The sequence below is a fragment of the Vipera berus genome (assembly GCF_964194415.1).
Source record: "Vipera berus genome assembly, chromosome: 4".
In the NCBI taxonomy this organism is placed as follows: Eukaryota; Metazoa; Chordata; class Lepidosauria; order Squamata; family Viperidae; genus Vipera; species Vipera berus.
Genome location: NC_138206.1, coordinates 116,210,672 through 116,234,063, shown reverse-complemented (window position 1 = coordinate 116,234,063; position 23,392 = coordinate 116,210,672).

The window sequence follows — 23,392 nt, the reverse complement described above, 5'->3', positions numbered from 1 at the left end:
CGAAGGGCCCGAAGAGGCTGGAGGTGGGGGGTGGGGGTGGGGGTGGGGGGGGGTTAGCTGGCTGGCTTCGCGCTTTGCTTCGCCTTTTACTTTCTTTGGAGAGGCTGGCTCAGGCTAGCCTGAAGTGCTGGGATTTCCTGATGGTCTCCTTCCAAAGACTGTGTATTATTATTATTATTGTTGTTGTTGTTGTTTTCTCCTCTTCCTCTTCCTCCACCTCCTTCTCCTTCTCCTCCTCCACCACCACCACCTCCTCGTCCTCCTCCTCGTCCTCGTCCTCCTCCTCCTCCTCGTCCTCCTCCTCCTCCTCCTCCTCCTCCTCCTCCTCCTCTTCTTCTTCTTCTTCTTCTTCTTCTTCTTCTTCTTCTTCTTCTTCTTCTTCTTCTTCTTCTTCTTCTTCTTCTTCTTCTTCTTCCTCTTCCTCTTCCTCTTCCTCTTCCTCTTCCTCTTCCTCTTCTTCTTCTTCTTCTTCTTCTTCTTCTTCTTCTTCTTCTTCTTCTTCTTCTTCTTCTTCTTCTTCTTCCACCTCTACCACCACCACCACCACCATTATTGATCATCACACAGTCAGCCAGATGTTCAGACCAGATTTGGCATTTTTGTCTACCTATCGTGTCCTTAGCAAGGACCTGGGATAGGCAGATGTGGATGTTTGATGGTATCACAGATATTGTCGCAGGATGGAAGCAGTTCCTAGTAAGGCCGCCTTTTGCAATTGACTAATGGCGAATGATGGTGTTCAGGTGGTGCTCCAGTTGTTTTGGGATTGCACCCAGGGCGCCTATTACTATTGGTACTACCCTTGCTTGCCTTTGCCACAGTCTTTCTATTTCTATTTGTAGGTCTTTGTATTTTGTTATCTTCTCCATTTCTTTCTCGTCTGTTCTGCTGTCTCCAGGCACTGCCACATCCACTATCCAGACTTTTTTGTCTTTCTTATCGACAATTGTTAAGGCCGGGGTGTTATGTTGCAGGTGCTTGCCTGTTTGAATTCTGAAGTCTCAGAGCAGTTTAACCACCACCATTATTATTATTATTATTATTATTATTATTATTATTATTATTATTATTATTATTATTATTATTATTATTATTATTATTATTATTATTAAACTTTTATTCATAAAACATGAAACTCAGTCAACTGAACACTCAAATTGTCTGGCATTAATGGTTGACACGGGTTGCTGCCAGCATCCTAGGTATCCACCAGGTATCTCCTTAAAATGTAAGATGTTATGAGTAGCGTAGTTTTTTGTAGCTTTGCTGGAGTTATTGCAGGAAGCTGCAATTATTATTATTATTATTATTATTATTATTATTATTATTATTATTATTATTATTATTAAACTTTTATTCATAAAACATGAAACTCAACTGAACACTCAAATTGACTGGCACTAATGGTTGACATGGGTTGCTGTCAGCATCCTAGGTATCAACCAGGTGGTATTATTATTATTATTATTATTATTATTATTATTACATTATATTATTATTGTTGTTGTTGTTGTTACGATGATGATGATGATGATTAAACCATCAGGCTGACTCTACCTGGAATCCTGAGAAGAGCAAGGAGAAGTGGAGATCGTTGTGTGGCAGGAGTTAGGATGCTCTTGAGTCACTGGCTTTTCCAGGATGGAAATGTCCATGTCATCTTAATATCTTATATAATATCTTTATTTTTTAATCCCCTGAAATCAACAGCCCAGTTTCTGAGAATGTGGGGAGAGGTTTATGACCCTAAAAGCATTTTTCATGTCATCTAGCTAGTTTTGCTGTCTGGAATGAAAAAAAAATGCAGAAAATCACTTCTAATTTTCAGTTCTACCTTCTCTGGTGTAAGCTGGATTCCTTCATGGCTCTCTCTATCAAAGGAGGCTGTCTGAGTCTTCTAGTCCTTAAGACCTTTGTGTATTTGTGCATGTGTGCACCCATACCTTTAAGTCAGTGACGGTTGCAGGATTTGGGTTTGGCTAGTCCAGAGAAAAGAAGGACTGGGGTGACATATTAGCAGTATCCCAGTATTTGAGAGGTTGCGACAAAGAATTGGGGGTTGGCCTATTCTCCAAAGCACCCAAAGGCAGGAGAAGAAGCAAAGGCTGGAAACTGACCAAAGAGAAAAGCAACCTGGAATTAAGGAGAAACTTCCTGACAGTGAGAACAGTTAACCAGTGGAACTCCTTGCCTCCAGAAATCGTGGGTGCTCCATCACTGGAGGTTTTTAAGAAGAGACAGGACAGTCACTTTTCTGAGATGGTATAGGTTCTCCTGCTTGAGTGGGGGGCTGGACTAGAAGACCTCCAAGGTTCCTTCCAGCTCTATTCTATTCTATTCTGTTCTGTTCTGTTCTGTTCCGTTCCGTTCCGTTCCGTTCTATTCCATTCCATTCCATTCCATTCCATTCCATTCCATTCCATTCCATTCCATTCCATTCCATTCCATTCTATTCTATTCTATTCTATTCTATTCTATTCTATTCTATTCTATTCTATTCTATTCTATTCTATTCTATTCTATTCTATTCTATTCTATTCTATTCTATTCTATTCTATTCTATTCCATTCCATTCCATTCCATTCCAATCAAGGAGAGAAGCAACCTAGAACTAAGGAGAAATTTCCTGACAGTAAGAACAGTTAACCAGTGGAACGGCTTGCATTCAGAGGTTGCAGGACCTTCATCACTGGAGGTTTTTAAGAAGAGACTAGACAACCATTTGTCTGAAATGGTATAGGGTTTCCTGCTTGAGCAGGCGGGTGGACTAGAAGACTTCCAAGGTCCCTTCCAGCTCAATTCTCATTGACTGACTCCTGGGGACTGCTTGGACCAGTCCCTGGAGTTTTCTGCACAAGATTTCAGAGCTGCTTTGGCATTACCTCTTTCTTAGGGCTCAGACAGAATGACTGGCCCAAGGTCACCAATCTGACTTTGTGTCCAAGCAGAACTAGAGCTCCCAATTCTTCTGGTTTCTACCCTGATGCCTTTAACACTATGCCAAACTGTCTCCCCCTGTCTCTTAAACCCTAAGAGCAGGATAATGCTTCCCATTTTCATAAATCAGCTTTTCCCTTTGCAATTCTGACTTCACGAAGAGACTTAAAGCAGTGATTCAGTGGTGCTTTGCTTGATTTTTTTTTATATTCCTCTGCCTTCTCTCCCATCTTCTGTGGTGTGAACAATGAAGGTCACGCCTAATGCCTGTGGTGTCCTTGACTAAGAATGGCCAGTCCTTTCCAGAGTGCGACAGTGATTCCCATAGCTCCAGACTCTAGAGAGAGTGCAGAGAAGAGCAACAAAGGTGATCAGGGGACTGGGGGTTAAAACATATAAGGAACAGTTGCTGGAATTGGGTGTGTCTAGTCTAATGAAAGAGAAGGACAAGGGGGGACATGATAGCAGTGTTCCAATATCTCAGGGGCTGCCCTAAAGAAGAGGGAGTCAAGCTGTTCTCCAAAGCACCTGAAGGCAGGACAAGAAGCAACGGATGGAAACTCATCAAGGAGAGAAGCAACCTAGAACCAAGGAGAAATTTCCTGACAGTTAGAACAATTAATCAGTGGAACAACCTGAGTCCAGAAGTTGTGAATGCTCCAACACAAAGTTTGTAAGAAGAGATTGGACAGCCATTTGTCTGAAATGGTATAGGGTTTCCTGCCTGAGCAGGGGTGATGACCTCCAAGGTCCCTTAAAAACCTATTCTATTCTATTCTATTCTATTCTATTCTATTCTATTCTATTCTATTCTATTCTATTCTATTCTATTCTATTCTATTCTATTCTATTCTATTCTATTCTATTCTATTCTATTCTATATTCCAATACTCCATTCCATTCCATGTTTTCTATTCTATTCTATTCTATTCTATTCTATTCTATTCTATTCTATTCTATTCTATTCTATTCTATTCTATTCTATTCTATTCTATTCTATTCTGGTCTAGTCTAGTCTGGTCTGGTCTGGTCTGGTCTGGTCAGGTCAGGTCTAGTCTAGTCTAGTCTATATTCCAATACTCCATTCCACTCCATTCCATTCCATGTTTTCTATTCTATTCTATTCTATTCTGTTCTGTTCTGTTCTGTTCTACTCTACTCTACTCTACTCTACTCTACTCTACTCTACTCTACTCTACTCTGTACTCTACTCTGTACTCTACTCTACTCTACATCCCATCCCATCCCATCCCATCCCATCCCATCCCATCCCATTCCATTCCATTCCATTCCATTCCAGCTGGCTCGCCTGGGCCTAACCATCCATTTAATGTCACCCACGTCTGACTCTGGAAGATGGCAAAACACACCGTTAAGAGTGTATTTTTTCATCCTCTTCAAGGCTAACAGTTCTGGGTTGCAGATGACCACTGTAGAAGATCCAAAGCAAATTTGCTAGCCCTAATCCCCTCCCCAGGTAGTTTGTCATAGGTCATTTTAGTTTCATTGGCCTAGGAGACTGATCACAGACAGAATCTCATTTGTCAGCTCAGCGATGTGTTTGTAGATCTTTCTAGCGGTGCCTGATTTCCATAGAAAGAATACTAGGCAGAATCACCCATATCTATTTCTTATGTATTGCAAGGTGTTTGTAGTTCTCTGGGGCTTCGTGTCATTCTAACTTGGTTATCTTTCGATCTACAACCGTTGTTGTTGGGTAAGTTCTAGCCTGTCCCCGCCCCACCCTTAATACATTCATTCTGCTAAATGCATTTAGATTTTGTTGGGAGGCCCCAAATTAAATATGGAAATATTCTTTTGCCAGGCAAAGTAATGCTCCAGCTGACTTGCAGTATAAAAACAGAGACTCCTTTGAGGTGACTTTGATCTACACCACCTCGTGTTGTTTTCTTGGCAACAGCACAAATTTGGTTTCCCTCATTCCGGATTATTTTCTTTCTGAGTCCTCCCTGCCTATTCCACAAACCTGGAAATATATTGGTTGGGCTCCGATCTAACCAGCCTGATCCTGTTTTAGAAACCGGTCTTGGATTTTGCCGCTTTGCTACGAGGCTTCGCAAAGAGAGCCAGACCAAAACAAGAACAGTGGTTGCCAGACACAATGTACACAACAACAGCAGCAAAATATACATTGCTTCCTTCATACCGTCCTGGAAGAAAGAGACAATTGCTTCCAGGTGGTGCTGAAACAAAGAACTTTTTAGAGGGGGTCTCTGAAGCGTCGCACTGAACAAGGTGCAATATGTATTGTGCATTGCATAAACGGATTGCCTCCATTTAACACATTTTCCTAAGCAGTCTCTCAGATCCACCCCTGGCTGCTAGCAAAACAAACATTTTTGCAGCTTCTTCCATCAACGAGAACCGGGATCACCAAAACATCAACAACAAAAAAACAAAAAAAACTAGGCTAGATGAGATCTGCCTTGGCCAGGTTGCTTATTAAGTAAGTAAATAAATAAATAAATAAAAATCATTTCCCTCAAGGCAAACCCTTTGACAAAACCTCATGTCTAGGCTAGCATTTGACAAATGGTTCGATGACAAACACGTATCACGATAATAGCTGCCAGGTAAAAATACAATAATATCAAAACGTTGCAACTGTAAATAGATTGAGCACGATCTATAAGAATGATTGTGTGCAAATGGAGTCAGCCCAGACTCCTGGTTCCTGTTAAGCATGGTGAAGAAGGGAGGCAATTTGAACACACACACACACACACACACACACACGTACATACATACATATACATATATATGTGTGTGTGTGTGTGTGTGTAAATTATTCAAAATTGCTAATAAAGAATTAGGGAGGCTGATATATGTGTATATATATATATATATATATATATATATATATATATATATATATATATATATATATATATATATATATGGGCTGTGCATTTACACAATTTTTTTTAACCTGTGCTTTTCTCCATAATTAAATTAAAACTTCTTAGCCTAGAGCAAGCTCAGATTTTGGCATTCTTTTGCTCTGAGGTTGCATTTTTTCCTGTGCCCTAAAATAACCCATTTTGGAGCCTGGCCAATATTCTGAAGCATATTCTAACCACCCAGGAAGGAAATCTATAGGCCAAAATGTTTGGTCGAAACTTTCATGAAGACTGTGTGTAAGACAATGTCATTTTCATTTCATTATTTCAGTTCATTTTTTTGTTTTGTTTTGTTTTTGTACTTGTGGGTTTTGATGAACACATTACTTTGTTCATCAAACCACGTTGGGTGGTTTTCACACCTCCATCTTTCCCAATGGTGTATAAAAAAGTGATCAACCAAGCATCTCATTAGACCAGGTTGGGGTAACTTGGAAATCTGAAGAAAATAATCAAAATGCAACTAACCAGGATTTGCATACTGTATGAAAGCAACTGGCAGTTCTTCAGCTGGTTTAGCTACATGTGTTGTGTGAGCACACATTCTTTTTTTTTATAACCTTTTTATTCATTTTTTCCATACAAACAATAATAATTTTTCAATCAACATGTTGTCTGAGTTTACATAAGCTAAAAAGGTAAAGGTTCCCCCGCACATGTGTGCTAGTCGTTTCCGACTCTAGGGGCCAGTGCTCATCTCCGTTTCCAAGCCAAAGAGCCAGCGCTTGTCCGAGGACATCTCCGTGGTCATGTGGCCGGCATGACTAGACACCAAAGGCGCACGGAACGCTGTTACTGTTCCCACCGGAGTGGTCCTTATTTTTCTACTTGCATTTTTATGTGCTTTCAAACTGCTAGGTTGGCAGAAGCTGGGACAAGTAACAGGCGCTCACTTTGTTACGCGGCACTCGGGATTTGACCCGCCAAACTGCCGATCTTCTGATCGACAAGCTCAGCGTCCTAACCCACTGAGCCACTACATATTTAATTCCTAATCCTTTATTCTTTTCTCTAGCCAATGGTAAAATAAATTCCAGGTTTGATAATAGTCTGTTTCTTCCTTTTCTTTCAATCTCATAGTCAATCTGTCCATCTCTGCACATTCTAGTGTTTTCTTAATTATTTCTTCATAGGGGGGGGGGGTATTCCTTCATTTTTCCAGTATTGCGCAAATGTGATTCTTGCCACTGTTGTAATGTGCAAAGTCAAATATAAGCTTTGTTTATTAGTCTTTTCTGGCATTATACCCCATAAAAAAAAGTTCAGGTTTAAAATCAACATGTTCTCCTAACATCTTTTCTAACCAAGTATGTATCCTTTCCCAATAGTTCTTTGCTTTTTCACATGTCCACCAAACGTGATAATACAGTATGTGCCTGACTTGTGTTTACATTTCCAATATCTATCTGACATATTTTTTAAACATTTTTGCTAATCTTGCGGGTGGCAAGTGCCATCTATAAAACATTTTATATAAATTTTCTTTATAAGAAGTTGACATTGTCAGTTTATAATTCTGTGTACACTTTCTCTCAATAGACATGGTGTTTTTTTTTGGACCAGTATCTCCCTGCCAATAAATTGTGGTTCCAAAGAGCTGTAGAAAGACAGGCAATGCAACATCTACCTTGATGTGGCTAAACTCCTAGTGTACCTTCCTAGTGGCCCTCCATTCAGGAAAGTCCTGAATTTATAAAAAAAAAAAAAGGTTGTGGCACTGTGCAACACAAGAGTAAGGGTAGCTAGTATTTCCAGTGAATTTGAAATGTAATGCACCATGGTCGGGAGCACATTTAAGCTGCCTCATCTTCCAATTAGAGCCAATCAACTGTCTCTAGTAGCGTCATTTATTGCATTAAGCCAAGACACTCTCAAGGCCATATCAGTGTGATGTTGAGATACACTTAAGCTGGAGATAAATCTTAAGAAGGAGTGGGAGAACTTAGTTCAGTGACAAGGAGAGAAATGTTCCATTGTATTTTTAGCACTTCCAATAGTTGTTGCATGTTGCTACAGACTAGCAGCCAACAAGTCCACACCTGGAATACTGCAACCAATTTTGGTCACCATACCACCAAAAAAAATATAAAATGTAAAGACTTTGGGAAAAGTTCAGAGAAGAGCAACTAAGATGATCAAAGGCCTGGAGACTAAAACATATGAAGAACGGCTGCAGGATTTGGGTTTGGTTAGTCTAAAGAAAAGAAGGACTAGGGGTGACGTGATGGCAATATTCCAGTGTTTGAGAGGTTGCCACAAAGAGGAGGGGGCCAGCTTATTTTTCAAAGCACCAAAAGGCAAGACAAGAAACAATGGTTGGAAACTGACCAAAGAGAGAAGCAAACTGGAATTAAGGAGAAATTTCCTGACAGTGAGGACAATTAACCTGTGGAACACTCCACTCCAGACATTGTGGGTGCTCCATCACTGGAGGTTTTTAAGAAGAGACTGGACAGCCTCTTGTCTGAAATGGTATAGGTTCTCCTGCTTGAGCAGGGGGCTGGACCCAAAGACCTCCAAGGTCCCTTCCAGATTCGATTCTATTCTATTCTATTCTATTCTATTCTATTCTATTCTATTCTATTCTATTCTATTCTATTCTATTCTATTCTATTCTATTCTATTCTATTCTATTCTATTCTATTCTATTCTATTCTATTCTATTCTACAGTATTCACTTGCGGCTCTCCAAATACAGCTTCTCTCAATGCTGATCATGCTGGCTGAATGCTGTTCATTGAGCAACCTCTGTAAGGCTGATAATTCTCTACCTCCATTATGGAAGATCAACTCCACTTCTGACCCAATTCTCCACCAACATTGCTTACCATACATGCAAGGGAGAGTAATAACTGCACGAGACATAAAAGACCTAATGTTGTTTTCCGTGGCTGTCAAGCGTATTTTAGGATGCTGCTCTAATTTAGTCCTGTCTGATGTTCAGTTGAAATGCTCATACCTTTTAGCATGGTATCCCAGAAATGGTCACTCCAGATAAAACACGGTGAAAGATCATGTCAGGTGCAGGAAAACTGGAGTCCAGGCAGTTCAACTGAATGTGGGTTTATTGTATGCTGAACTACTCACAGTGAAAACAAATTGGCAGTAGATAAAAGTCAATGGAATTTAAGGTGGGCTGGACTTAAATCTCTTGTGGGCACGAAGGGATACAAAACTGATATTGTGTTTGACTCCCTCCCTCACAGTCACCTCCTGCTGATCATGACTCTCTGTTTTATATTAAAACTGTTTATTGAATTGCACCATGGATCTGGTCAGTAATATTTGACATCTGGGAATGCAGTTAGCAGGATGGTGCAAAAATACATCAGTATTTTGGCCATTTAGAGGATCAGTTGTGGGCGTTTTCATAATGTAGTCAAAACGGATGTTGTTTCATTTTTCTCCTTCCAAGAGAGAGAGAGAGAGAGAGAAGGAAACCATTATCATACAGTAGAACTAAGCTTTGATAATTTGTGATGTTAGCACTTCTATGATTTTTTTTTTAAAGACTGATCTATTACATTGGAGAGCAAATGTGTGCCAACTGAAAATTAGTGAATTCTGTAAGATTCCTGTTCTGCTCCTTATCAAATCCATGGAGGGTGATGCTGCTGCTATAAGCCTGCTATTTTATATACTGTATGTACACATCGCCTGCACGTGTCAGAAGCTCATGAATATGGAAATGTTTGTGAATAAAGCTTTCATTGACATTAATCCCTGACTTCAGAGTTGCTGTTGTAACCTCTGGAGCAAGAAATCAGATTTTCATGAGCAGACTTGCAGTAGCGATGGGATACTCAGTTTTTAAAAAGTGCCTTTTCTTGCTTTGTAAACTCAAACGGACATTTAATGTGATGGTTAGATGTTAGTGGTGAACTAGCTGAAGTAAAAACATTCAGAATGGACAACATGCAGAAGAGTGGTTAAATAAGTAGGTTTAACCTTTGCTAACTGCGGGATGGAGGGACATTTCAGATCAACCTTCTAATGTAACCTAACTAAGTCTCCTTTAGATGCATGGATTGCAAATCCTAAAATTATCAACTGGAAAATTTGGAGAGATGACCCAGAGAGCACCCAAATTGGGGAAAACTGTTTTAACTAGGCATTTGGTACTTTTTTAAAAAAATGTGCTTAGTCTACTTTAGAAAATTCTAAGTCTGCAGATTTGAGGAATGGGTTATAATAAAAGTCAAGATTTTCCCCAAACACTGTAAAAATAAATATGCTATCTAGTTGAGCTGGACTCCTGCCAGCCTTGTGAGATAGCACAAACAAGAAGCATGTCCAGAAGGACTCACTGTAATTTACTCTAAAGGTAAAGGTTCCCCCGCACATGCGTGCTAGTCGTTTCCAATTCTAGGGGCCAGTGCTCATCTCCATTTCAAAGCCGAAGAGCCAGCGCTTGTCCGAGGACGTCTTCGTGGTCATGTGGCCGGCATGACTAGACGCCAAAGGCGCACGGAACGCTGTTACCTTCCCACCGTAGTGGTCCCTATTTTTCTACTTGCATTTTTACGTGCTTTCGAACTGCTAGGTTGGCAGAAGCTGGGACGAGTAACAGATGCTTACTCTGTTACGCGGCACTCGGGATTCGACCCGCCAAACTGCCGACCATCTGATCAACAAGCTCAGTGTCCTAACCCACTGAGCCACCATGTCCCCTTTTGTAATTTACTATAAGGTTACATTAACAGAATCTTGCAAGTCTGAAAGTGCATTTTTCCCCTGCCATCTTTTTGGTCTTGAGAAATTAGGGAGGGTGTTTGTCATTATGGGAATAGCTCAGGAGTTGTAATGGTATGTGAGAATGACCTTGGGAAACAGGGGGAAGAGCTCCAGCCAGATGGTTAAATAAGAGGTATCTGAACCTTTAGGAAGAATGGGCTCAATGGCAATATCTCAGACTGTAAAGACGACAGTTTTAGGATTTTGAATCCATGCGCCTTAAGGACACTGCTTAAAATCTGTGGTTTTGCTTAGGTTTCAAATCAAATGTGGGCATTAGAACTCTGAGGAACCACTAGATGGCAGCAAAGTCTGATAATTTTCTGTGCCTTTTTTAGGGCCATCTAGTGGTCAAGGTTTGCAACCTTGATCTATTCCATTGGCCAGGTCAAGAAGCCAAAGGGCTAAATTAAGGCCCCCCTTTCCCCCCTCACAGATAATTCACAGAATAAAATAGCTGTAATAATCTTGCATTTGTATTGGTGTAGTAATACTAAGTACTGCCTATTCCTCCCCTGGAGACACTTTGGTTACTTTTAGCCTCATGTGCATGTACTTGAGATATTCTTCATTTGTTTTCATCAATATGTAAGCCATATCAAAACATTTGTCTTCACACAGTCTATAGTTCTTTGTTCGTAAACACGTTATGCCATTCATTTATAATTAAAGGATGGGACTTGGAAAAGAGCCAGCGCTGAGTTTTGCAAATGTATCAGCCATCATTTGGTGATGTAACTTGGGTGACAAACGGAGGGAGGAACAAAGCATATCCTATAAATCCTAAGACAAAGAAAGATTCTAGTTTCATCAGTCTCCCAGGATCTCCCCTCCCGCCCCCAAATAATCAAACAGATCCTTGCTCAACACAATCTCTTACTGGTGAAAATGTTTTCCTAATCATCATTGGGACTCGGGCCAAATTCTTATTTCATTGGGGGGAAAAGTGACGGAGTTCCAAGGTAATCTACACCAGAGGTCCCCAACCTTTTGGGCACCAGGGACCGGTTCCGTGGAGAGAGGTTTTTCCGCAGACCGGAGGGGGCATGGTTTTGTGTGCTGCCTGCATCCCATGGATGGGACTTTTCTTGTTTGTGTGGACCAGTTGCTGGCCTGCCATGGCCCAGTACTGGTCCATGGATCGGGGGTTGGGGACTTTGGGAAAGAGACACAGGTCTTTCTCATCATTTTCCACAATAAAATCAGAATAATTTAGACCTTGGCTTTGATACACACCCTCAGCCAATCTCAATGTATAGATGTTGTTAGTTGTGAAGTCATGTCCGACCCATCGCGACCCCATGGACAACGTTCCTCCATTCCTTCCTCTCCTCTACCATCTTCTGGAGTCCATTTAGGCTCACGCCTACATGTTGTACTTTGATAATAAAGGTTCATTCATTACCCCACCCACCCAATATGTTGTGTTTAATGACATCTCACCGAGAAGGGATTGGGGAACCATTTCTGCTCCCAACTCCCTTGCTGGGTCTGAACTGAGCGCGACAAGATGCAATGAGGCTAGCAGGACTAAATGAAAACGTGATACAGTGCCCTGTTAAATTAGAAGGACTATTCTCGATCTGAACTGAAAGCGTCTACTCCAAAAGTCCATCAACTTTATTGATTTTTATGACCGTTTCGCTATATCCAAACTGTAACAGACGTTCTCGGGGGGAAAAAAAGAAGAGCAAATAACAAAGTTGTAAAAATATATATACTGTATATGCTATTACAACAGAGCCTCTTTTAACAGGACATATTTAGGGCTTTCTAGAGAGTGAGGGACGCGGTGGCTCAGTGGGTTAGGACGCTGAGCTTGTCGATCAGAAGGTCGGCAGTTTGGCGGGTCGAATCCCGAGTGCCGCGTAACAGAGTGAGCGCCTGTTACTCGTCCCAGCTTCTGCCCACCTAGCAGTTCGAAAGCACGTAAAAATGCAAGTAGAAAAATAGGGACCACTCCGGTGGGAAGGTAACAGCGTTCCGTGCGCCTTTGGCGTCTAGTCATGCCGGCCACATGACCACGGAGACGTCCTCGGACAAACGCTGGCTCTTCGGCTATGAAACGGAGATGAGCACCGGCCCCTAGAGTCGGAAACGACTAGCACGCATGTGCGGGGGAACCTTTACCTTTACCTTTTAGAGAGTGAGAGCTGGTTTGGGGTGGTGGCAGGAAACTGGGAGATTGTGAGTTCTAGTCCTGCCTTGGGCTCAAAGTCAGCTGGTGACCTTGAGCCAGTCACTTCCTCTCAGCCCTAGGAAGGAGGCAGTGGCAAACCACATTTCTGAAATCTTGCCAAGACAACTGCAGGAGCTTGGCAGGACAATGGCCAAGGCAACTGCAGAAATATTCTTCAAGAATGGGATAGGACTGAATGGAAAGGGGGGAGGGGGAAATGTACAAAGTACGTTGTGCCATTAAGTTATGTTGCTTCCACATCAGGTAAGCATGATCTCAGGGTGTCTTGACAGGAATTAGTATGTGGTCTGACCTGACCTGATTTTACTTAGGGGCTGGTACTCCACCCTGCAGACCTTCCGTCAGTTATAAGAAAAGCTAGAATCTTTATTTGTTATTCCTTCAGGCACCAACTGTAAGAGATTAGCAGATAAATGTTTAGGGTAGAGAGGAAACATACTGTTCTGTCCCAGCCTCAGTGAGTATTGCTCAACTGCTTAATCGTGAGGAAAAAACCCTTTGCGTTGAACAAGGCAGGACTTGGTAAGATAAACCCCTTTTATTTTGACAAAGCTTTTATGGAACAAAACTCCAACTTTTAGCTGTTGAAACAAACAAGAGTCAGTCTCTGAGTTCTCAGCTCGAATGCCCAAGGTTTAAGTCACTCAGACACACAGAAATCTGGCAATCTCAGTGTAATGTATTAGGCTTTGTCTTACTAAAGAGTATCACGTGGAGTTAATTGCTGGGAGGTTGCTTAAGCAGGGAAGCTGGCTAACGGCTCCCAACTCCTCAGACAACCCGTCTCCAGCGCCGCCATTGGCTGCTTCTAGGGCGGCAATAGGTTGCTTTAAACCTATTGGCTGCCACCTAGAGGCCAGGGTATAAATGGCTGCATTCGCAGCCCTGTTTCTCAGTTCAGTTCCTGTAAGCAAATAAAGGATGATTCTTGCTGAACTCACTCGCCTCGTCTCTTCAATCAAGCACAGAACCCAGTATATGTGAGCTATTACCCCCCCGTAGATAGGGCGCGCAACTTGGGGGTCCTTCTAGATTCACAGCTCTCTTTAGAAGAGCATATTGGAGCTGTGACTAGGGGGGCCTTTGCCCAGGTTCGCCTGGTGCACCAGTTGCGACCCTATCTGGACCGGGATGCCTTACGTACAGTCACTCATGCGCTCGTGACCTCTCGTCTGGACTACTGTAATGCTCTCTACATGGGGCTGCCGATGAAGTCCACTCGGAGGCTTCAACTGGTGCAGAATGCAGCCGCGCGAGTGGTACTGGGAGTTTCCCGATACTCCCATGTTACACCTTTGCTCCGCGAGCTGCATTGGCTGCCGGTTGCCCTCCGGGTGAAATTCAAGGTGTTGGTAATGACTTACAAAGCCCTACATGGCATGGGTCCCAATTACCTACGGCAACACCTGCGGCCGGCGTCAACTTCCCTCCATCCAGTGCGCTCCCACAGAGAGGGCCTCCTCAGGGTGCCTCTGATCAAAGAATGCCGATTGGTGGCCCCCAGGGGGAGGGCGTTCTCTGTGGGCGCGCCAGACCTGTGGAACCGCTTGCTGGTTGAGCTCCAGATGGCCCCCGACCTTCGCTCCTTCCGGCGCGATCTAAAAATGTATTTATTTGAGCAATCTGACCTGGTCTGATGGGTTAGGGTTGGGGTTTTAATATGTTTTTAATTATTGTTTTAAATTTTAAATTTGGGCATTATATTTAATGGTTTTTTAACTTTTGTATTCTGTTTTTTATATTTATTGCCCTGTACACTGCCCTGAGTCCTTTGGGAGAAGGGCGGTATAAAAATATAATAAATAAATAAATAAATTATTATTATTATTATTTATTAAATTTTTATACTGCCCTTTTTTATAAATAAATAAATAAATAAATAAATAAATAAATAAATAAATAAATAAATAAATAAATAAATAAATAAATAATATAACACTCCGTTAAATGTCCAAGAATCTCAGGCAAGCAATCCAAGGACAGAAGCACAAAGCCGTAGTGTGAACGATTGCCTTCCACACCTCTCCTCTTTATAGTCCAGCCAGGGCATGGCTTCTTAGAGTCTTTTACTTTTCGTGGAGGGCCACCCCACAGCCCTCCGCTGTCCACCCTGCACATCCACGCATCTGGAACAGGCCCCAGCTGCTCCTCCTCTTGGCTCAGTTCAGGCCCCCAACCCAGCTGTCTCTCTGCCTGAGCGTGAATAGATGGGCCCGGTGTCACATCTAACTCTGAGCCTTCATGCTCCTCAGAGCCTTCCACAGACTCCGATGTGACCCCAGGCAACCCTTCCCCCTCCTCCAACTCGGACTCGGCTGCTGGATCTGCTGGCAGGCGAGGACTCACAATGCATATATTCTCAAACAAAAGACTCTTCACTTGAAGAAAGAAATGGGTAGATTCAGCTCAAATGTTGCTCCTTTGAAACACCAGGGTAAAATATCACTGGCAGGTCAGTTCCACTGACCTAAACTTCTAATTCAAGATTGGTGATAAAAAGAATCTCCAACTTCAGCCAAAGCCAGGAAGCCCACAGATCTGTCCTACTAATCACTTGGTTTATTGCCCTGCAACTATTCCTGGTCTCCAATATCCCTTGGAGACAGCTCCCTCACTACATTTCATGGTCTTGTAAGGAGTTATATTTAGCTTAAAAAGTTGCAATGAAGTCCTTGAATGCATAAATCAAGCCTCACACTCTAACTAGATTACAGTTTGTCTTTATGAATGTGAAGTTCAAATATATCTTCTAATTGTCTTATGTGTTAGATATAAAGCTTTTGTGCCCCAGAAATTCAGAGTCATATAGGTGTGTGTGGGGGGGTGTCTTTCATTTTGTTCCAAAAGTGACCTGGTGAATCAAATTGTGGGGAAAGTCAGTAACAAATTTGCCTAGTGCCGGCTGATTAGAAATTTGAAACTGGGTCTCCAGTTTGATTTGGTTCTCCAAGCACCATAGCACACTGGTTCCATGTACCTTACCCACAATATTGCTTATTGGTTTTTGAATCACCTAGACCCAAAAATTCTTTGGTCATATCCAAAACTGATTTTCAGGGGATTCAAAGCAATTCCACTTTAACACAATTCTCTCATCTCAATATAGTTCCCAGCTTCTAAGTGGATCACGAGGAAAAAAAAAATCACTTGTTCATTCTAGGATCGAAGATCGATAACTTTACAGCTCCTGCTGTGTTACAAAGCTTCAGTTATGCTTTCCCCAAACTCTTTTGTCTTGTTTTGTAGATCTATCTGAACACAGAGTATCTTTTTCGTCCCTGTGGCAATGTGATCCCCGTCTTCCTAATTTCCAGGGCTCCTTGTTACTTGTTCTGGAGACTACTTAGTGTAACCAAGATGCCATTTCCAGTGAGTTTGATTTTTTTTGTTTAGCAAGCCACGATTATAATTCTCTAAGCTTTTGTGCTCTGCTTTCATGTCATGTGATATCACACACACACACACACGCACACACACACACACACACATGGTGCAGCCTGACTGACTTTTCTCTTGGTTGTGCAACCCAATGCTTTCTTCAATTTTCTGTCACTTTTTGAGATCTGGGAGTGGTAAAAGGGGAAAAAAAAGACACACCATGTAGAGGTAGGCGAAAATGTTTGAGAGAATTGAGCTTGGATAGCCTTGCTCATGAAACCCCTGAATAAAATCATGATTAACTCATGAAAGCTTTTAATAAAATGTGTTAGTCCAGAAAAGTCTTCCATATTTTATTATTATTATTATTATTATTATTATTATTATTATTATTATTATTATTATTATTATTATTATTATTATTATTATTTTGCCGCTATAGACCAACACAGTTTTCCTCCAACTTCATCTGTTCCAGTGGTGGGATTCAAATATGTGAATAACCGGTTCTCTGTGTGAATGCTGCTTCCGGAAGCTCATTCTGGGCCTGGGCAACAAAAAAATTAGCTACCGGTTCTGCCAAAGTGGTGCGAACTGGCTGAATCCCATCACTGATCAGTTCTATTCTTTTTGTGGAAATCAGACACAAAAATGATTATCTGTCCAGAAGGAAATTTGAAAACAGATTACCGTAGATGGAGAAACTCATCAAGTGTTAATTGATGTGTATGTGACAGTTTTTAAGAATTGAAAAAGGGGACATTTTAATTATTTTATTTGTAAATTAAGCAAGCCGGATTCAAAATTTGCTTTTCTCCCTACTCCAAACATTCAGATTTTGTTCTCCTTGAAAATTGAACATTATTCTGCACAAGACACTTAAATCAGTGTCTTCCTTCTGCCCTTCCTTTAAAAAGAGAGGAGGAAAAAATGTATGATTCGCATTTTAATGTGAATTTACTCAATTGGCAATTCTTGAACATGTCAATCTTAACACGTTTCCAAATTTTGCCACGCAATCTTCTCAACAATTGTGCGTACGCATTCCAAATGCGGAATAGAGGAAGGGTATATACCGAAAGTGATATCTTAAGAAGACGTACACATAAAAATGTGCCTGGGGTGTGTGTGTGAAAAAAAAAAAAGAATTCCATGTTATTGTTGGAAACAGAAAAAAAATATTCCTTTTATTACATGCTGTGTTTGTAAATTATTTTTTGAAAGCATACTAAAGTCTACATCCTTGAGGTAGCGTGTCGACTCTAAATCTTCAGAAATCAGTGCAGGAGAAACACAGCGGCATGCCTGAAATATATATTATAAGATTACGAAACCTTTTTCAAAGAAAAGTGAAAGGCATTGATTATTCTGGAGGACCATCTACTAAGTAAACGGCCAGATTCTACAGCATGTATTGAAGAACTGAAGTCAAACGTAGCCACTCTTCCCTAGGATAGATTCAACCCCCCCACGCTTATTTTTCAAGTACTTTAATCACCTCTTACATTAAATCCCAGCCTTCCTTTGCAGTGTGGGTGTCTCCCATATGCTTCTGATTTATTGCAGAGACCAGAACTCGGAGATGATGTTGACACTGTTGATATGATGTGTCTTCTAATTAACGCCATTCTGCTCTTGCTGATGGTGATGTTGGTGACAGCCATGCTTTGATTAGCAGGTTGGAGAGAAGAGAGGAGGGCAAAGAAAGAGAACGGAGACTTCCTTGCTTGTGCAGGAATAAGCTGCTGTTTCAAGCACCCAGCCGAACTCTTTTGTTTCCTTGGGTTGGCTTAATTTTTAACCAAACTGCCTTAGAATGGAGAAGAGCTATCTCTATGGTGCTAGGAGTTGACGGCTACTTGATGGCAGATAATCACTCAATCAAAGGACCTGAATATCCTCCTCCCACTATCTCCAGGAGTCGTGTTGCCCAGTTTACCCCCAGCATACCCACAGAAATCGTGGCTGCTCCATCGCTGGAGGTTTTTAAGAAGAGACTGGACAGTCACCTGTCTGAGATGTTATGGGTTCTCCTGCTTGAGCAGGGGGCTGGACTAGAAGACCTCCAAGGTCCCTTCCAGCTCTATTCTATTCTAGAGTAGACTACCAAATCTTTCTTTTGCAACCTTACCCAACCATGCATTAAATATGATCCTTTCTAGATGTCACTAGATCCTTTAGCTGAAGATCCTTCTGTTAAAGCCATCCAGTGGCTGTAAATACAAGCACCATAAAACAAGCCCAGGAACCCTCAACATCTACCTGTAATGTGAGGTGACACTTGAAGAGTCAGCAACAGAACCATTTCAAGAACATCACAGATAATTTAGGGGTTGGGATGGAGTCTTCTCGCTTTTGGCCAACAAAGTAGCTGTGACTCTGGTTGATTTCAGAAAGCCCCATAGGTTGAGGCCTAATTAGTAATAGACAAGACAGGGTTGAGGTCTGGATTATCTGAGGGAACACCTGCTGCCGGCATCAACTTCCCATCGTCCTGTGCGCTCCCACAGGGAGGGCCTTCTTAGGGTACCGCCGGTAAAGGATTGCTGGCGGGTGACTCCCAGAGAGAGGGCCTTCTCTGTTGGGTGCGCCTGCCCTCTGGAACCAACTTCCGATGGAACTTAGGACTGCCTCCAACCTCCGCTCATTCCTCCAGGACCTGAAAACGTGGCTGTTGTGACTCAGGGCCAGCCTGTGGGTCCGGCAGCCGGCTCAGATGTCTCGGATGACTCAGATGAGGAGGAGGAGGTGTGTGTGGGTGACGAACCGGCTGATGATGGCTTGCAGGCTTGGCAGAGCTCCCAGCCGGGGCCCTCTTCTCAGCTGCGTGAGCCCGATAGTGCGGAGGATGATGACCCACAGCTGGCCCTGTTCAAGGACGCCCGACGCAGGAGGCAGTCGAGCAGGACCAAGCAGAGAAAGGCTGCGGGTCTTCTCGGGAGGAGGCAGAGGGAGGCCACGCCCTGAACTCTAAATAAAAGGAGTGTTTGGGGAAGGGCTGGTTGCTGAAAGCAACTCTTCCGCTTGAGGATTCAAGTTCCAGTGTTTTTGTTTCTTGTTCTGTTAATTGAGTAATAAATCTTGGCAGACGCCTTTCAGCTTTGGACGCTCTCCAGTCTCTACTATCTGAATAGGGGTTTGCCTTATTACAAGGCCGGTAGCAGGCTGGTTCAGAACAGTGGCTCTTTGAGCTGTCGGGCCTAGACTGAGGGGTTTTAATTGGGTTTTAATGTTTTAACTTTTAAATTTTGGGCTCTAATTTAGTTAACTGATTTAATTAACTGTTTTAAACTTTTTAACTTTTGTATGGTAGGATTTTAATTGCCCTGTAAACCGCCCTGAGTCCTACGGGAATAGGGCGGTATATAAGTTAAATAAAATAAATAAATAAATAAATAAATAGATAGACTGGAAAAAGACTATGGTCAAACCAGTGGTGGGATTCAAATATGTGAACAACTGGTTCTCTGTGTGGATGCCACTTCTGGAAGTCAATGGGTCTGGGCAACAAAAAATTAGCTACCGGTTCTACCAAGGTGGTGCGAACCGGCTGAATCCCACCACTGGGTCAAACCCTTTTGTATTTTGAATAAATGTGTCTGTGAAAATACCCCAGGTTGAATACACCATTAAAATTTTCAACGACAACAACTTTAGCTGTGAATTTTGGTCAAACGTGATGCAAGGGGGACTTTCATTCTGATTTAACACCTGCAGCCTCCTTCCCCATAACTTTTATGCAGTTATTCTTCTTCCCTGCATCCCATTTTTAAATTTCAATTAATTCATCTTGCCATGTGTGTTTTCTTATGTTATGCCACTATTATTTATATCTTTCAGCTCTACCCCACATTAATTAGAAGCCCTGAGATGCCTGTCATCGGAACATCCATCATTCTGTTCACTCATCCATATTTTCTGAACAATAAACCTACATTCTATTCCTCATTCTTTCAAGCTTTCCCCCCCAAAGATGCATATTTGCTTCCATTCAAATCTAATCTTCCATTACCATTAATAATTCTAATAATTCTTATCATTCATTTCAACAATTTTGCCTAAAGCTGGAGTAATGTACTTCCCATGTAGAGATTCTAAAAATTCTATTGAAATTAAAATAACAACGAGCAAAGACAGGCAGATTTATATGCACGGGCTAAAGCAGATGTTTCATTTTAATAAGTTTTCAGTGAGAAGAAAAAGAAAAGGAAGATAAATGTGTTTGGAGTCAAATCTATCAAGCTTTCTGCTACATCTAAAATTTCCAGTGAAAAAAAAAACATAATTAACAAGGTAAGTATTATATGTTGGTAATACTTGAAACCATTAATAAGAAAATATGCCCAGAGTTTAGTTGAAATACTCCTGCTGGCTTATTCCTCTTTTATAACCATGAGTCATGCGGAGTGTCATTTAATTTCTTGATTTAGATCACTCAGCAGGTGAGAAACAATTTCTACATGGTTTTATCCAGTGATTTACAACAATAAATTTTAAAAAAATATTTTTAAACAGTATATTTTGTTGTTTGTCTTTGCACAATGTATTCTTTCTGTCAAAACTTAATTTGATAAAATATCCCTTTTATTCTTTTGTGGTTTGGGCAAGACTGGCAAACAGGTTGTCCCATCAAACATGGTTTGATCTAAAATTCTAGGCAAAAGGAATTTAACTACTGCATGAGTCAAATGTACAGTAGCCAAAATAAGACAGACCATCAGACTATGGTAGCCTTCAAAGCATTTGAAGAACAGAAAACCTTCTCCTTTTGCTGCTTAACTGGAATTTCAAAGCCTTTTGTGCAGTGGTGGGATTCAAATATAAGAACAACCAGTTCTCTGGGTGGATGCTACTTTGGGAAGTCCATTCTGGGCCAACAAAAAATTAGCTACTGGTTCTGCTGAACTGGTGCCAACTGGCTGAATCCCACCACTATTTTTGTGGCATGAACCATTTTGGGTCACTGAATGTACATACGGACTTTTGACAAACATTGCTTAACAATGAAAGTTGACTTTGCTTTTTTTTAAAAAAATAGTTTATTGTCTTAATTAAGAAGGATTTCCACTCTTCTACTATTTGGGATAGAAACCCTGACAGCTTCCAACACAGATTAAAATAAAAAAAATATCATAGTGTCAGCCTGCAGTTGATAATGACCAGAAAACACCAGGTGATATTAGGAGAGAGAAAAAAGAAAACATCAGAGTAGCAACAGCAGAAGAATAAATATCCAACATAAAAGAATTTGTGGTTTTAATTTGGCTCCTGAGGAGATTTGGCATTGGGAGAAATTAACTAAAAAGTCTTAAGACACGTGCAACAACATGGTCACTTTATTGCAATCATTGCAACCCATGACTTCCATCTTCAACCTGGATGATTTGGAAGCAAAATATGAAGGCACAGCACAGGATGCTGTGAGAAAATTAACAAAAAATCAGGCTTATCATCACACGTGCAAGCTTTTCATTGTCTGTTTCCAGGACATTGTGTGAATCACATCCATGGGTTACTATCCAGGGTACTATAAAAAGGTGTCTAAAAGTCAACGATCAAATGTACACACACAATTTCTTTTAATCGCCCTTGTTTCATGATGGCATTGATAGATTTAAAAGCTCTGCAACCTCTCCTTCAAAAATGGTCAACCTGTGTGGTGGACAAAGTCTTCGGAAACAAATAAAACCTCTGGACACTGGGATTCCCACTATGGGTGAATGGCTCCACACATTGATGGATTTAGCAGAGACGGCTAAATCGACTCCTTTGATTAAAGAAAAGAACACCATTTGGTTTCTGCTTGGAAACCACTTTGGGATTTTGTGCTCGAGGTGGAAAAAAAACTGGCTTGATTTTGGGGTTTGCTGATTAGATAGGTTTGGTGTTATAGAAATGGCTAGTATATATTATTATATAAAAGTAAAATGTGGAGGTTTCATCCTATTGCCTTATTCTACTGCACCACAAGGAGTCAGAAGTCAGGACTTTGATAATGATAATGATAATGATAATGATAATAATAATAATAATAATAATAATAATAATAATAATAATAATAATAATAATAATAATAATAAAAAATAAAAATAAAAGCTGGAAGGGACCTTGGAGGTCATCTAGTCCAACCCCCTGGTCAGGCAGGAAACCCGATACCATTTCAGACAAATGACAGTCCAATCTCTTCTTAAAGACTTCCTATGTTGGAGCATTCACCACTTCTGGAGGCAGGTTGTTCCACTGGTTAATTGTTCTAACTATCAGGAAGTTTCTCCTTAATTCCAGGTTGTTTCTCTCTTTGGTCAGTTTCCATCCATTTCTTCTTGTCCTGACTTCAGGAGCTTTAGGGAATAGCTTGATTCCCTCTTCTTTGTGGCAGCCCCTGAGATACTGGAACACTGCTATCATGTCAACCCCTTGGTCCTTCTCTTCATTAAACTAGACATACCCAATTCCAGCAACCGTTCCTTATAAGTTTCAGCCTCCAGTCCCCTGATCACCTTTGTTGCTCTTCTCTGTACCCTTTCTAGAGTCTCAACATCTTTTTTACATCGTGGTGACCAAAACTGGATGCTGTATTCCAAGTGTGGCCTTACCAAGGCATTGTAAAATGATATTAACACTTCATGTGATCTTGATTCTATTTTTCTTTTTCCTCCCTCTGTCCTACACTTTTCTCTCTTCCCTTTTTCCTTCCTTATTTTACCTTGATTTTCATTTTTCTTTATTTTTTTTTATTTTAGGCTTTGATAAACTAATTCAAAAAAAATCTGAATCAGAAAACAAAGAGAACCTCTGTCTAACCCCATTCGTGTTCAAGAAGAAGGCTGGGTTGAAAAAAAAATCAGATGACATAGGTGTAAAAATAACTTAAAATGTGCTTGAAACAAGTATAAATTGGTCTAAGGTAAAGGTAAAGGTTCCCCCGCACATGCGTGCTAGTCGTTTCCAACTTTAGGGGCCGGTGCTCATCTCCATTTCAAAGCCGAAGAGCCAGCGCTTGTCCGAGGACATCTCCATGGTCATGTGGCCGGCATGACTAGACACCAAAGGCACACGGAACGCTGTTACCTTCCCACCGTAGTGGTCCCTATTTTTCTACTTGCATTTTTACGTGCTTTCGAACTGCTAGGTTGGCAGAAGCTGGGACGAGTAACAGGCGCTCACTCTGTTACACGGCACTCAGGATTCGACCCGCCAAACTGCCGACCTTCTGATCGAC